This window comes from Mustela putorius, unplaced genomic scaffold (assembly GCF_011764305.1).
Source record: "Mustela putorius furo isolate JIRA1106 unplaced genomic scaffold, ASM1176430v1.1 tig00000224_pilon_pilon_pilon, whole genome shotgun sequence".
Classification (NCBI taxonomy): domain Eukaryota; kingdom Metazoa; phylum Chordata; class Mammalia; order Carnivora; family Mustelidae; genus Mustela; species Mustela putorius.
Window position 1 is genome coordinate 1,551,982 of NW_025421321.1, and position 15,799 is coordinate 1,567,780.

At 44.4% G+C, this 15,799-nt stretch overlaps 1 long non-coding RNA gene across 1 annotated transcript in view; it reads left to right on the top strand.

Annotated features, from left to right (window-relative positions):
- Positions 1–15,799, top strand: part of LOC123391351 — a 64,404-nt gene that overhangs the window by 19,566 nt on the left and 29,039 nt on the right. Inside the window, exon 2 of the long non-coding RNA XR_006605987.1 lies at positions 11,117–11,693. This is a non-coding gene — a long non-coding RNA (uncharacterized LOC123391351). The remainder of the gene's footprint in view (positions 1–11,116; positions 11,694–15,799) is intronic.

A 15,799-nucleotide genomic window follows, 5' to 3' on the forward strand; every position in this document is an offset into this window, starting at 1 on the left:
CAAACAGCAAGGGTCGTTTATTACGAGTTCGAACCCAGACCTCCATGCCGGTGATGCTGAGAGGTTGATAACACTTTCGGGCATAAACAAGTTTCAGGTGGGGTGAGCTTTGTCCAGGCCTTTCATTCAAGTTCATCTTGAATGTTTATTTCCCCTTTTTCTGTATAAGTCTGTAATCTTGAACAACCTGCTTTCATGATTTTATGCCATTGTCTAGGGAATTTGTGTAAGCTAGTAAATGACACCATCTTCATTTACACTTGGATGTGTAGGCAGGGCTGGGAAGGCTCTTAGTTCTCTGGCAGGGGGCAGGGGTTGGCATAAGGAGAGATGGAGGGATAGGAAGGACTGGGGGATCATTCCCTACTAGGGAAGAACCACACTGAGCTCCTTCTTCCTTTTGAGGGTTTCCACTGGGGCTCCCAAATGGGATAAGGATCTTTCCACTTCCTTTGGTGTTTCCTGGGGTGTGCCGAAGCAGGTTTTTGTGAGGCTCTGTTATGATCCTCTCAATTAAAAAAGAGTGGAAATGGTATGAAAAGGATTATATGTGAGGAAATGGATGGATAACCCCATTGCTTTCATAGGTTGGTTTGTTGGTAGTGCTTATTGCTGTATTGAGATTGTGACATTTAATAAGGCCAGTCTCGAACATTACTGAATTGTACCTGTGAAAAGGAAGTTGGAGTCTACTGTGGCTGGACCAAGAAACAGGTGAGGCCTGGAGGACCTGAAGCAGTGTTAGATACAGTCCTTCATGGAGAAACCCACTGTGTGTTATTGTAATTGGGGTGTCAGGACCTGATAATACAGTTGAGGAGGTGTGAGTCAACAGGCAAGCTTCATACTCTGCAGTGGCCAGATTTAGGAAACCTTTGCTTGAGAAGCACCAACACTCATGAGAACACACTCCTCCCAGCACATGCAGATTTTTCAAATTAGGTTCCCCAGATTTTGATGGGGATTCTGCACCTGGGAGAGAGGGACTGTCCAGGGCAGTTGTGTACATTCTTTCCTCCCACTGTGTCCACCTCCATTCCTCACTCCTCACCTTCACCAGACCTGCCAAGTCCAAGACTGAAGGCCTGGGATCCTGGCAAGCAGTCTGGCCCCCACTATAAGACAAACAGAGGTGGTAGATCATTTGCTTTTAATTGAGAAAGGGCTTCCATGTGATTAAATAGAGGGCATGAGTGAATATTCACAAATGTGACTACTTATTGATATCATTACTTATGAGGGAGAGGAAAGCAAGCAGACACATTAATAAATGCCTCTGAGTTCACAAATGATCATCTGTTTCTCAGCAGATAGCACTATTAAAAACTTGGCTCAATGAAAATATTGTAATGCACTTGAAATCTCAAGGACGGACTTAGGGCAACTCATTAAACCCTATGGTCATGCTTCCCACCTGTAAATAGGTTAATGGTACTTCTGAATGTGGTATGAATTTCAATTACAGAGATTATTTTCCAAGAATTATTGAATAGTTATTATATACAGAGCCTTAAATTAGGAACTAATAAATTAAAAAGAGGACTAAGAGCAAAGAGAAAGAGAGGTAGAGACTGAGTCTTATCATATATGTAAAATATGCCTATTTTGAATAAAGAGAGGTTACAGCAATTGGTTGATAAAGATTATGAAGAATAGTAGGAAAATGACAAATCAGCCAAAACTTAAAGTGACATTACTAAAAGTTTGCCTCATGTTTTCATCCTATTTTAGAGTCTAACCTCATCATTGTGTCGAGCATGTTAAAGGCGGGGGAGGGGGGGAATTTGGGATGCCTGGGTGGCCCAACTGGGTAAGTGTCTGCCTTTGGCTTGGGTCATGCACGATCCCAGAGTCCTGAGGTTGAGTCCTGCATCAGGGTCCTTGCTCCGAGAGGAGCCTGCTTCTTCCTCTGCCTGTTGCTTTCCTTGCTTGTGCTTTCTCTCTCTCTCTCTCTCTGACAAATAAACAAATATAATCTTTAAAATGATCTTATTCTAGTATAATTGCCATGTAGTGTTATATGAGTTTCAGGTGTTCAATATACTGATTCAACATTTCTGTACATTATTCAGTACTCCTCACAAGTGTACTCTTCATCCCCTTCACCTATTAATTATCCAATTGAATTCCTTTTTTCCTGTCATTTTGTTTAGACAATAGAGCCCTGTAGCCATTCACCTAGAGTGCTGATTCACCCACAGACCCATTTTTCTTTAAAGCAGCTTTTGTCTATTTGATAAGAGGTTTTCTTAGCAGGTGGGAGCTCAGACAGACTGAGGTTAGCAGGTACAGCCTGACTTCTATGACCTAGGGCTCTGGGAGGAGTCACTCCAGTCATGACATTGTTGGTGAAAGATCTTTCACTTCCTGGGGACTGAGATAATATCTTCCAGTGATCACAACTTTAAAATAAAGGTCCACGTGCCTGGAAGGAAGCTGACAAGTCCACCGCATCCAGGCGCTCATCACTGTGACCAGTAATGGAGCAAGGGGGTGATTTTCCAGGTGCCCAGAAGCAGCTGAGGCCAGACCCCACTTCCTGCCCCTGAACAGGGCCTATCCACCTGTCCTGATTCCTGGCACATATACTCAGAAGATCATTAAAAAGCTTTTTTAAAATCCACCAAATGTAAAATAGATCACTGCCCCCTTTTTTATCTGTTAAAAGGCTGGTTGGAGTGGCACCAGGGTGGTTCAGTGGGTTAAGCCTCTGCCTTCGGCTCAGGTCATGATCTCAGGGTCCCAGGATCGAGCGCCGTGTTGGGCTCTCTGCTTGGCGGGGAGCCTGCTTCCTCCTCTCTCTCTGCCTGCCTCTATGCCTACTTGTGATCTCTCTCTGTCAAATAAATAAAATCTTAAAAAAAATTAAAAGGCTTGGTGGAAGAAGCAACCAGGCTTGGTAGACTGTCTCTGGGAGGAAGTAGAAGATACAGATCTCTGAAACTAGCTGCTGGCAAACCTGATACAGGAATCCAGGATCTGTGCCTGTTTAGAATGATCTTGAGTTAGAATTAAGAAATAAGTGATGCAAAAGCTGATAGGGAAGCTTAGAGCACTTAATGTGGAGACTGTTCCATGCCAACCCTATCCATTAGCAATTGGGTCAGCAGCTACAACAGAGATCCAAATTCTGAAGCTTCAGTATTTGGGTGGTAACTCTTTCATGGATAAGAAGTTAAGATGTCGGCTCTCTAGAACTGGTATGACAGCTTCAAAGATCTGGGCTCCATCTACCTTTCTGATTCTCCACCCTCGAGGCTATCTGTTGGCAGTAGGAGCTTCTGCCATCTTGTCCATGTTATAGGTCTGATCCCGAGGAAAAGAAAAAAGGATGATAGGCCATGCCCATCCAGGTGAAGTAGCTCCCCTTAAAGCGTTTTCTTAAAGAAGTCCCAGGGTTTCCAGTATAGCTTATAGACCACCCCTGGCTGTAAGGGAGGCTGGTATATGCTATTTTCTAACAGGGCATGGCTCCCTGGAAGAAAATCAGTGTTGTAAGACATGAATGAACAGTGGATATTGGGTAGCTGTCCCAAGCTCACCAGCCTAAGGAGTGCAGACCATTCTCTTTAGCACTGGGAAGTTGTTGGAGGATTCTGAGGAGAGAGGAGAAGGGTTTGCTTCAAGAAGATGAAATGGGAGGAGGCTTGGAGAGCAAGTGGAGAGGTTGAGAGTAGAGGCAATGCTGTGTGGATTCGCATGGACTGGAATATGGATGAATCCACTCTAACCACTCATAGTCACCTGGGAAACTGAGGCAACCAGATGGCACTGCTTTAAGAAATGCCCTTCTTGTAGCACTTGAGTTAACAGGCTTGACAGTTAACTGAATGACTTTCAATAGAATATGAACAGCCATGTCAGCCATCATACGATTAGCAATTTTATCTTTTGATTATGCTCAGTGTCATTTCTTGTTTCAAATGAGTGAATTGCTTCCATAAAGCAACCTTAAAACAATTTCTCTTCTGTTATTTGCACTCATTTTGACACTAGTAGAACAAATTATAATGGAATCCTATTGAAACCCTCTTCGATTTAAACTATGTACAAACAGACTTGGAGATTTTGTCATCCTTTGCACATCAGCAGCAGTTTCTGTGCCATTTGTAGCCACAATTGAATAGGAATTTAGATCAGTGAGATGTTCATGAGGTTTGTAATTCAAAACACAAAGTCCAAATGCACCAGGTAAATGCAGCAGTCATAAGTAAAGGGTATGGGCTAATGCACACATGGTTGACAATAAGTCATAAATCCATTGTTGAGCTGATATGACTTTTGAATACAGTTATTCTAATGCTTGAAGGCTTCTTTCAAGGCTGACTATCTGGATTTGGAATATTGGGATTTCTGAGATGTTTCAGTGGTTTATGGAGACAAAGGGATGAAGTATTTGAAGTTGGAAGTATTCTATACATGGCCATGGCTTCTTGCCTTGGGTATCCACACTCCAGATATTTGAAATCATAGGGTTTATGTTTGAACTACAACAATTTTCTCTCATAAAGGGATACAAGTGATGTGATGTAGTCACAGTTCCTAGTCATCAACACTGAAATTCCAAAGACTGGCACTGTTGCAAGGGATATTTTGAAATGGCCAGGTTACAGGTCACAAAACTCTCTTTCAGGGACTTTCAGGGACTGAGCTATGTGAAAAAAGGCATCTCCATGTTGACAGTACAGAGGGGAGCAAAAAATAAATCAACCCAGGACACCTCCCATCTGCCACTGACTTATCGCCTCACCATAGTAAGACTTACATGCTTTCAACCTCGTAAAGGCATATTATCTTTTGTGTTTTAAAACCTAGGTGTCTTGTGACAGGACACAATTCCACTTCCAAATGCACATGTAGATGAAGGAAAGAATTCTGTTCATTACTTCACCGAGTCGCATCCATCCTGTGAGGAAGAGTCTTAGTTTGAGATGGGTACTCTGGCCTCTTTCTTATTTGCTAAGTAAGATAAATAATATTTACCAATATTAGACGTTTCTCTCTGACAGTGAGTTTCTGGCACAATGTCTGTTTTCATTCAGGGAAACACAGGGATTTACAAATTCCCAAATCTCCACAGATCAGTCAAAGATGTGGCAAACAGTTTCTCAGCTAGACAGATGGAAGCACTTCTCTAGTGCCAGCAGCTGAGGAGATGAGGATCTGGATGGCAGCACCTGCACCAGGGGAATTATTAGAAATTGTACCACTATAAACAAAAGACTCATCCAAGCTCAGGACTGATGGTTCTTCTTTCTAACAGATATTTAACCTGATTTGCCTGAAAAAACACTCATGTTATTAAAAACAAAACCAGCAGTGGTCACATGAATTTTCGGTGGCTAAATGCTGAGGTTTTCTCTGGCTTTGCTCTGCCTCTCACCCATCCCATTCATGACCAATTCTATCATAGGGCATCTCGTTCATAAGGAATAGGGGCCAAAGTGATGGCATCCTTTAGCTTCCTATAATCCAACAACCTCTCCATTAAGCCATTGCAAATTATCATACCACCTAAGTGATATTAAGGTGCTTGCCATATTAAGGTAGCTCTCTGTAAATCCTGACCCCCCTTCCAAACAGAGGGCTGCCCCTAGGACCTGCCTGTATGGAAGTTTTGAATCAGCTGCTGCTGAGAGGATTAAGTTTATGCTAAACTGACAGAAAAAGCTTCCTCTTACATCACTGCAAAACTGGTGAATGAAGCTACCCAAGGACCAGGCAGCAGCCAGACATCTGGGCAGCAGTGAGTTTGCTTATCTTGGGAAACCCAAAGAAAGCCAACCAGCTCTGAGACTTTTATGATGGCAAGTGTAAGAGCTCTTGTGTGGAGTGTGAGGACACTGCCTGATCCTGAGAAGGCACCTAGAGTAAAAGTTTGCTTCCTGCCAGGAGTGCGCAGGAAGTTGGGCAATGACTCGGTCCAGCTAGAGGCCTCCTGCCTTAGCATCCGAAGGAGGGCCAAATGTGGTTAATGTGGGGACATGGAATGGATTCTCTCCCAACCCTGCCTTCGGTCAGTGGCAGCAGAGGAAACTGCCATCTTACCTGCAGTGCACTCTGTGGAGAACAATTGGAATAAAGAACCCAGGGAGAAACTGAAACAAATATCGTGGTATCTGATCATTTGGTAAATCCTAACTGGACATTGATCTGACCCACCCATCATACTAGACATGGAGGATACAGCTATGATTGGAAACAGTTCCTGACTTTGGGGGCTTCTATGGGGCTAGAGAAGAGAGGCAGCTGAACAGTGTGGCCAATCAAGATGAGCAAATGTTGGGTGGGAACTCTTAGTGCGATCCCTGAAGAAGACATCGTGTGCCAAATCTTCTCAGCTCACCTTGTGCTCACCTGCAGCTGGTGGGAAGTTTCTGTGAACCCTGACAGCTTCCTACCTATCTCCAGTACCTGTTTGCCTCTCCCTTTTTCTCCTCCTGGGGGATGGAAGACACTGCCCCTCGTGCAGCATTCAGCCAGTGGGTGGATAGGTTCCCCGGCTTCCTCCCTGCTCAGTGGGGCAATTCTGAGGCATGCTCCATATAGTCTCCTAGAGGTTCTTAACAGGAGGGAGTCCTAGCTGCTCACAGCAGTAGCTCACTCCTTGACAAGTCCTGTATTGATGTTCCTGCCTTACTTCCCCAGCAAATCCTGGGCCACCTCCAAGTTAGCCACCTGGCTCAAATCCTTTCCTCAGGCTCTGCCTTTAGGGGTTGACCTGCCTCAGGCTAAGGATCTGAAACAGCACATAGCACATGGCACTTTATTGACACTTTTGAGTCAGTTGGAAGATGGGCACTCACATGCTGAATGGGCGGCCAGCACCAAGGTGTCCATGTGACCAATGAAAGTGGCCCAACTTGGATGTTTCCCCACCTGCTCCCTTGATGAAGCAACTTTGGGAAGGTCATAGTCTGACTAGTTTTACCCAGGGGTCCTACTGGGTATCACTAGGGTGGTAGTAGCGACTTATCACCTGGAGACACTGGATTGTTTATACATCTAAAGTGCTTAAGGCATCCTATCTTTTCCCTGCTGCTCATGGGATGGGTGCCTTTCAAGTCATGCCTGATGGGTTCCTTGACATCCACTCCAATTATCTAGGCCTCAGAAAACATGTGTCCTCACTTCCTCGACACACGAAGCACAGAGACCCAGTCTTTTAGGCACTCTGCATAGGGCCAAATTTGTTTCAGAATTTAAATAGTTCAGACGTTGGAAGTGTAAAACTGCACGTCTATAAAATATGACATATCGGATGGGTCTGAGGCCATATCCCTTAAGACAGCAGTTTGAAGTTTCTGTACTTTCACCTTGAATACAAGTTTGCCCCAACACGATAAACAAACTTTTGGTTCTTGGACAATATCAGATTTCCCATTGCAAGCACAGGATTATGGAGCTCTTCAAAGTTCCACTCACCCAAATCCTATCAAGGCCCACTGCCTGCCCTTCCTCTGACTTCTGAAGGACTCATGGCACTCAGACTATAACAAAGTACAGCACCTGATACTACTCTGTCTCACATTGTTCTTATTGTTTTTCATGTCTTCATTTCAATTCTAAATATACACCAAGGCAGAGATCATGTTTTGTGCAGCATGCTGCATCTGGTAGGACTCTCTTGGTTGTAGCAAAATGGATTCATTTTAACTTTTCAAAAATGGAAATAGAGTTGTTACACACTTTACATTAGTTTCAGGTCTATAACATAGTGAGCGAACAATTATATACATGATGCTTACAAGTGTAGCTACCATCTGTCATCATATAATGCTATCACAATACCACTGACTATATTCCCTATGCTGTACTTTTAATCACTGTGACTTATTCATCCCATCACTGGAAGCTTATACCTTCCAATCACCTTCACTCATTTTGCCTGTCTCCAAACACCCTCCCATCTGGCAGCCCCTAGTTTCAATTCATGGGTATTTTTTTTTTCCTGTATTTTTTGCTTGTTTTATATTTTAGATTCTACATAAAAGTGAAATGGTATTCGATGTGTGAAAACAGAATTTTTGGTCTCGTAACTGAAAAAGTGTAGGAACAGCCTGTGATTCAGGTCCAACTGGGTCCAGGGGCTCTATTAGTCCATCGGGATTCAGTCCTTTCTGTCTCTCTGGCCACTACATCTTTCTTGGTATCATTCTTGACCAGGATTTCTGTACATGGCTGCCCCTAGAGCTGGGAGGTTTACAACGGCTAGCTGAGCCATTGCCAGGGAGAGACAGCTTCTCTGTTTTTATGCTTCCACTCATCAGTCCCTTCTATTGGCCAGCTTGGTCCTAAACCAATCTCCATAGCCAAGAGTGGTGGTGTTCTTGACTAAACATGGATCCCTGTTTCCTTAGGGAACAAGTGCTTGACTTATTTCACTCAGCATAATCTCTTCCAGTCCTGTCCATGTTGCTACAAAAGTTGGGTATTCATCCTTTCTGATGGAGGCATAATACTCCATAGTGTATATGGACCACATCTTCCTTATCCATTTGTCCGTTGAAGGGCATCTTGGTTCTTTCCACAGTTTGGTGACCGTGGCCATTGCTGCTATAAACATTGGGGTACAGATGGCCCTTCTTTTCACGACATCTGTATCTTTGGGGTAAATACCCAGGAATGCAATTGCAGGGTCATAGGGAAGTTCTATTTTTAATTTCTTGAGGAATCTCCACACTGTTCTCCAAAGAGGCTGCACCAACTTGCATTCCCACCAACAGTGTAAGAGGGTTCCCCTTTCTCCACATCCTCTCCAACACATGTTGTTTCCTGTTTTGTTAATTTTGGCCATTCTAACTGGTGTAAGGTGATATCTCAATGTGGTTTTAATTTGAATATCCCTGAGTTCATCCATCCCTCTTAAAAGGAGTTTGTGCTCTGCACACATCACAGAGATCCAGGAGGGCACAAGAAAGGGAAGCCACCAGCCTAATGAAACCCATACACTATTGACGCCTTCCATCCTGACTCAACCTACTGAGGAAGAGAACATGAGGAGACCCCTGCAGGTGTGGACAAAGCCCTGTCCTTGCTGTTCATTTTCCTGGAATTCAAAATGCCTCTTTGTTGCTGTCAAACTGGTGCTGATAAATCACTATTTTTTGCTGAAAGTGGTGAACATTTTTGGATTGGACTGATGACACCTTGTTTCTCCATGTGGTCCATGAACAAGTGGCTTTGGCATACAGAAAACCAAGGAATACAGATGTTGTGAAATGAAGGACCATATGTACCCTGAGGTTCATAGTATCAATGTCCACAATAGCCAAACTGTGGTAAGAGCCAAGATGTCCTTCAACAGAGGATGGATAAAGAAGCTTTGGTCCATACATACAATGGAATATTACTCAGGCATCAGAAAGGATGAATACCCAATTTTTGCATCAACATGTATGGGACTGGAGGAAATGGTGCTGAGTGAAAGAAGTCAAGCAGAGAAAGTCAATTAGCATGTGGTTTCACTTGGGGAACCTAAGGATTAACATGGAGGACATTGGAAGAAGGAAAGGAACAGTGAATTGGGGGAAATCTGAGAGGGAGATGAACCAATAGAGACTGTGGACTCTCAGAAACAAGCTGAGGGTTTTGGAGGGGAGATGTATGAGCCTGGTGGGGGTTATTAAGGAGGGCACATATTGCATGGAACACTTGTTTTTGTACATAAACAATCTTGGAACACTGCATCAAAAACTAATGATACATTTAATGGTGACTATCATAACACAATAATGAAAAAAATCAAGGGATATGTTCAAGAAATCTGTGCACCTACCTCCATGTTTAAAGACAATTATTTCTCCTCCTCCTCCTCCTCCTTCTTCTAATTCTTCTTCTTCCAGCATTAATTACAACAGGCAAGACACTGTGAAAAAGTCACAGAAGGACAACATTTTGTTTGCTCCATGTGGTCTCAAGGAAAATGGCTGAAGTCAAATGGCTGAGATAGGACCTACCTGGAAGGTTATAAATGGCCAGATGAAATGGTCCTGTGTTCATTTCTCCATCTTAGCAAATTACACTTTCCAGTGTAATTTATTTTTAGGTCATGAAGTCCATGAAGTTCAAGGAGTACATTCTAAATGTCTTAAATGCATTAATATCTTTGTCCAACCTCCCAGGAACCCACCTTCCCATCTCACTCCATCTTATAAAACTAAACCTCTTTGGCATGACTCAGACTCTTCCCATGAGTGCCTCCTTCCAGCCTTTGGCAAACACCATTCTACTTTCTGTCCTTAGGAATCTACATTAGGTAGGTCCTAAGAGTGGAGTCAAAGTTGGTATCTTCATGCATACTCCTTTCACTTAGCATACTATCCTCAACATTCGTCTATATGGTGGTGCATGCCAATGTTTTCTTCCTCATTACAGAATGAATACTATCCCAATGACTATATATATAACATCTTTTCCTCCATGCACAGATACTTTGATTGCGTTCATGGATTAGCTTTTAGGAACAATGCTGCCATGAAAAGGTGTGCTCAGATAAGTCTTCAAGACTACGTTGTCCATTAATTTGGTTATCTACTGCAGAAGGGCAATTATTAAAACACATGGCATTTCTAAAGTTGATTTTTATGAAGGACTGCTTTACTAATACCACAATGCCCTTAAATAATCCTATCACATACAATGAACATAGTTCCAACTTCTCTGCATCTTTGCCAACACTTGGACTTTTCGTGTATTCTAAGTCTTCCCTCAGCCTGTACCCATGGTGTGTCAACATCATGGCTGTGAAATGGTATCTAATTGCTTGTTATTATTAGGATTTCCTGAAATATTAGTGCTGGGAAGTATCCTTTCCAATTTCCTTCCATGTGTATAGCTTGGTTATTTCTCTTCCCCATATGTACATTCATACATCACATTTTCTTTCTCTCTCTCTCTCTCTTTTTTTTTTTTTTTTGGTGTTGGTTCAGCTTCTCAGATCTCTAGATATTGTGGATATTGAGCCCTGTCATATCCATGGTTTGCAAACATGCTCTCCCAACTTCTGGACTCTGCTTTCCCTTGGTTGATAATGTCATTCAAGTCACAAAGATTTTAAGTATTCTGAATGTCCAGTGTGTGAGTTTCCTTTTCTTTTCCATCCTGTGCCTTGAAGGTGGTATCCATGAAATCATTGCCCAATCCTGTTTTGTGAAGCTGAGGAAGATGAATGCTGCGGAGCTCCGAATTCAGAGATGAAATAGGATCATTGGTGGAGGCAGGCAGCATCATGAACTGGGAAGCATAGGCCTGATGCTGGGGTCCTGGCCAGATGCAATGGCGCGATGATAGGAATAGGTATGGTGGGCGAGCAGGAGCCGTGTCCTGGAAATGGTACCCTGCCCATTTGGGGCACTACCTGTGTGGTGATGGGGGCAGTGAGACATAGGACTGGACATGTCCCCAAGCTCAGCCCCTCTTCAACGGGAGCCTTTTATTGCACCCTGCTCCAGTCCTGTTTGAAGGGTTTCTTAATCCGACGAGGGACATAGACTTCTTCCACGACAAAGGATGATGATAGTGGTATGGTGTCACCTGTCTCCGAGGAACTTCTCATCCCTCTATCGTGAGCCATTGTGACAAGTGAGCCACTTTCTGGAGTGAGTTGCCAAGGAGGTTTGAGTGACTCAAAGACACTGGGAGCAACCTCCAAGAGGGACCAGTCTGTCATTGCCATGCTGAGCTGAATTCAGGTAAGACTTTGTACCCCTTGTTGCATGTTACCAGTTCATGGTCACTTAGTTCTACATGTTTCTCGAGGGAGAGAGGAGAGGGCTGTGTTTGAAGGTGAGCTGAATAGCTCTTGAACCTCCATAAGTGAGAAGGAGACCCTGTCCCTAGTCATCCCACAAGTGAACAAAGGGATGAACATCATCCAAGATAAAACTGCCAGGCACTAGTATTCATGCCACCTTTCTGGAAAACATGTAGTTGAGGCCCTTGTAAATGATGGAGGGTGCACACCTGTAGTAACTCCTGTGGCAAGTATGGGTATTACTTGCTTGGTGTGAGTCACCTTGAAGAAAAGTGTTTGCCACCCTGCCAAGACTGCTCCGAATTGGCTAGAAGGGAAAAAGGACTGGAACTGGTGAAAGCCTGTTTGAAAATCTCTTTAGGGTTGAAAAAGGCAGAGTCCTCAGAATTGCCTTCTCATGAATAGGCTATCTCATTTCATTGCTTGAGGGAAGAAAAGAAATCATCCTGTATTTTCCACATTGAAAACAAGAATACAAAGAACCTTGGATTGTATTTTGTAGTGGTTGTTGTTGTTGAAATCATTTAGCCAACATACAGGACATCGTTAGTTTTGAAGGTAGTGCCCAAGTATTCATCATTTTCATATCACCCCCAGTGCTCATCCCATCGCATGCCCTCCTTTATGCTCCTGCCAAAATTGTCCCATACCCGCACCCACCTCCCCTCCAGCAACCCTCTGCTTGTTTCTTAGGTAAGAGCCTCTCATCCTTTTTCTCCCTCTGTGGTGGCTTTCCATTCAGTTTTCCCTCCCTTTCCCTGTGATTATCAAATGGCTTCACGCATAGGTGGAACTTAAGACCCAGGGTAGGGGATCACAGTGGGCTTTCTTTCAGTGAGGTTATTGTGTACCTTTCCATGTTTGACTGCATTTCGCTTTTCCTGGGAAATGACCCATTCCAGTGATGTGTCCATTGTGTCTGGAGGGACGCGGGTTCTTCACTCTTGCTCAGAGAGTTGGGATCCTGAAGCCAGTGTAAGGAGAACTTCCTCTGTGTTCCTGTTCCACTGGTGCCATTGTGGGGCCTCCCTTTCCTTCTCTGGAAGACGATGAGTGATCCAGTTGTGCAATGTTTTCCAGAAGGCCCTCCAGCTCCAATCTTCCAGGGGCTAGAAATAGCCAACTATGGTTTAGCCCACGAAGCAAGGGATAGGAAAAATTCCTTCAACTACTTCATGAAGACACACAACCAAGTAGAATGGAAACACCAGAGGAGTGTAGCACCAAGGGGATGTGAGTGAAATGCTTTTACAACAGCCAGTATCATAGGAAGGTATCTTTTCTGTGAACACAGAATTGGGCACTGGCCTTTCTATATCAACAGACTTTACTTTTGTCTTTGGACTCTTTCATTGATCTTTAATGTACATTTACGGTCAGCCTGAGGAGACCTGATTGTGAAACTCTCAGAGCATAATCTCATCTTTGATCCCCTAATACCCACCTTTCAAAGACAATTTTGAAAATACAGTCTAATGGACGTACAGTGCTATCGTCATTTCAGGTGAAGAGTAGGGATTCAGGAGTTCTGTATATGACTCAGTGCTCAGCACAATAAGTGTCTTCTTAATCCCCACCCCCTCTTCCACCCATCCCCCCACCTGGTTCCCACCAGTATGTTCTCTATATTTGAGCCGGGGTTTTTTGGTTGTCTCTTTTTCCTTATTCCCTTTATTCTTCTTTTCTGTTTCTGAAAAGTCACACATGAATCAAAGCCTATGCTAACAAAACACCCATGGATGTTAAGTCTTACCTCAGTATCTTGGTCTGTGTGAATTGTGGTGAAGAGACCACCAGGTTCAGTCCACAGTGGCTCCCAAGGATGCCCATCCCTGCTATGTACCTGCCTGTCTATCCTCTGAGTGGTTGCTGAAAGGTTTCTGACCAAGGGAACATAGGGCAAGAGATGGTCTTTCACACCTTCAAGCTTTCATGACCAAACCCACTGTCACTTCCCTGGGACTCTCTTGAGTTCCATCACTTTCTGCCCAGTATCCCAGAACTTGGGAAGCCAGGACTGGTGTTTAGAATGGCCTTCCACAGAGGCCACAGAGGAAGCAGCATAGGAGTGCCCAGGCTACTAGGTAGAAAGGAACTCAAGCTCAGGATTTCGCTTCTACTGAACAAACTGTCTTTCCTGCCATCCTGCCTCCCTATACTCTGGAGGAGAACAGGAGGAGAGGCCTGTGGGGGTGGACAAAGCCCTGCCTGGCTTTTGATCTTCCTGACAATCAAACAACTCTTTGTGGCTGCCAGACTGTTGCTGATCAATCTCTTCTTGGTGGTGAAAGAGAGGACATTTTGTCCACTGGTCCGCTGGCAAGTTGTTTCTCCATGTGCTCTGGGGACAGGTAGCCCAGGCATTAGCTGCAAGCATGCTGGAAGTGCAGAGTGTCAGGTGCCTCCCAGGGTTACTCAGTCGGAATTTGCACTTTGCCGAGAAACCCTGGGCATTAGAGCCTTAGAGGATCGTCCCCGCAAAAGCACTGTGGAATGTTTCACAGAGGGAACGCTAATTGGTCACCTTGATCCACCCACAGAGAAGGGGTGGTTGCTTCCTGGGCCTTCTTAACCATTTCTCTCTGCTGAGAATCCCCTGAAGGGTTGATTCCCCAGTGGCCCTGGTGGGGATAGTTCTGGAAGAAAGGAAAGAACACCCCCCAGGCTGGGATTTAGAGTCGAGATGGAAGCTAAGCCTGCACCGAACAGCAGGAGCTCCAACTCACCCAGGCTGAGCAACTGCTCAGGAGCTCTGTGTTGCATTTTGCTAGGTACTTTTGTGTCAGCTGATGGTATTGAGGATTTCTCTTGTGGTGCTGGATCCTGTCTTCTTAGATTCCCTTGCACTGTATCTGCAAGGTTGGGGACCCTTGGCTTGTCCGTTTGCTTCCATATAATTTTGGATTTCCTCTTTGGATTCCGGGTTGACCCGTTGACCAGTCCTTGTTGGGTAGCCTGTAATTGAACCTCCATGGATTTGTGGTCTCTCCAGGGTTGCTCCTGGGGTTCATTTGGAGTTCCATAGCATCGTGCTGAGAAAAGATGCATGGGATGATATCCATCTTTTGGAGTTTGTTGAGACTTGCGTTGTGCCCTAACGTGTAATCTACTCTGGAGAATGTTCCATGTGCACTTGAAAGCACTTCAGATTCTGCTGTTTCAGGGTGGAAGTTTCTGCATCTATGTGTTCAAATGAATGCATCCCTCAAAGGCATAGATTTCTTGTTGATTGTCAGTTTGGATCATGTCTCCATTAGTAGATGTGGGGTGTTAGAGTCCCGCACTGTATGTATTGCTGTCAAAAGTGCCTTTATGTTTGTTATGAACTGTTGGATGCCTTTGGGTACTCCTATGTTGCATGTCTACATATTTCAAGATGTGTTCTCTTATTACATGGTCTCCATTGTGATGAAGTAGTGTCTTTCTCTGTGTCTTCCTACCTCCCCACTTTGTTTAAGAGTCTGTTGTGTCTGGATAGAAGTATTCCTACCCTTGCTTCATTTTGCATCCATTTGCATGATAGATGCTTCTCCCCTGCTCACATTCCATTTGTGTCTAGGCCTACTGGGTCAGGTGAGTTCCCCATTTCAGACAAGTGAGTGGAACATGAGTGTGTCACCTGGTGGATGTTGGACACCAGGGACTTCAGAACGACCTGGATCTGACAGTGCCCTTGGCCAGCAAGGAGAGTATGGGGAATTCTCTGGTCAAGTATATGAACCTTTATCCTGGCAAGGGAGAACCAATCTCTGCTCCATCAGGCCCCAGCCAGGGAGCAGTGGCTACCAAGGACCTGACCAAGAGGGTGGGGCCTAAAGGGCACCACGGCCTTGCCAAGAACTGCGTTAGGGAATGCAGGATGGCTGGACATCCTAGCTCCTAGGTCAGCATAGGTGTGAATAGAGGCAGGCTCAGCTATGGCCTTAAAGGGACACCTCCCAGTTCCTTTATTTTTTTCCCCAGCCACTCCAAAAAGAAGCAGGGAAAAGGAATCCAGAGATCATGGATAAGGATCCCAGGAGGATTCCAATCTTGGTAAAGGGT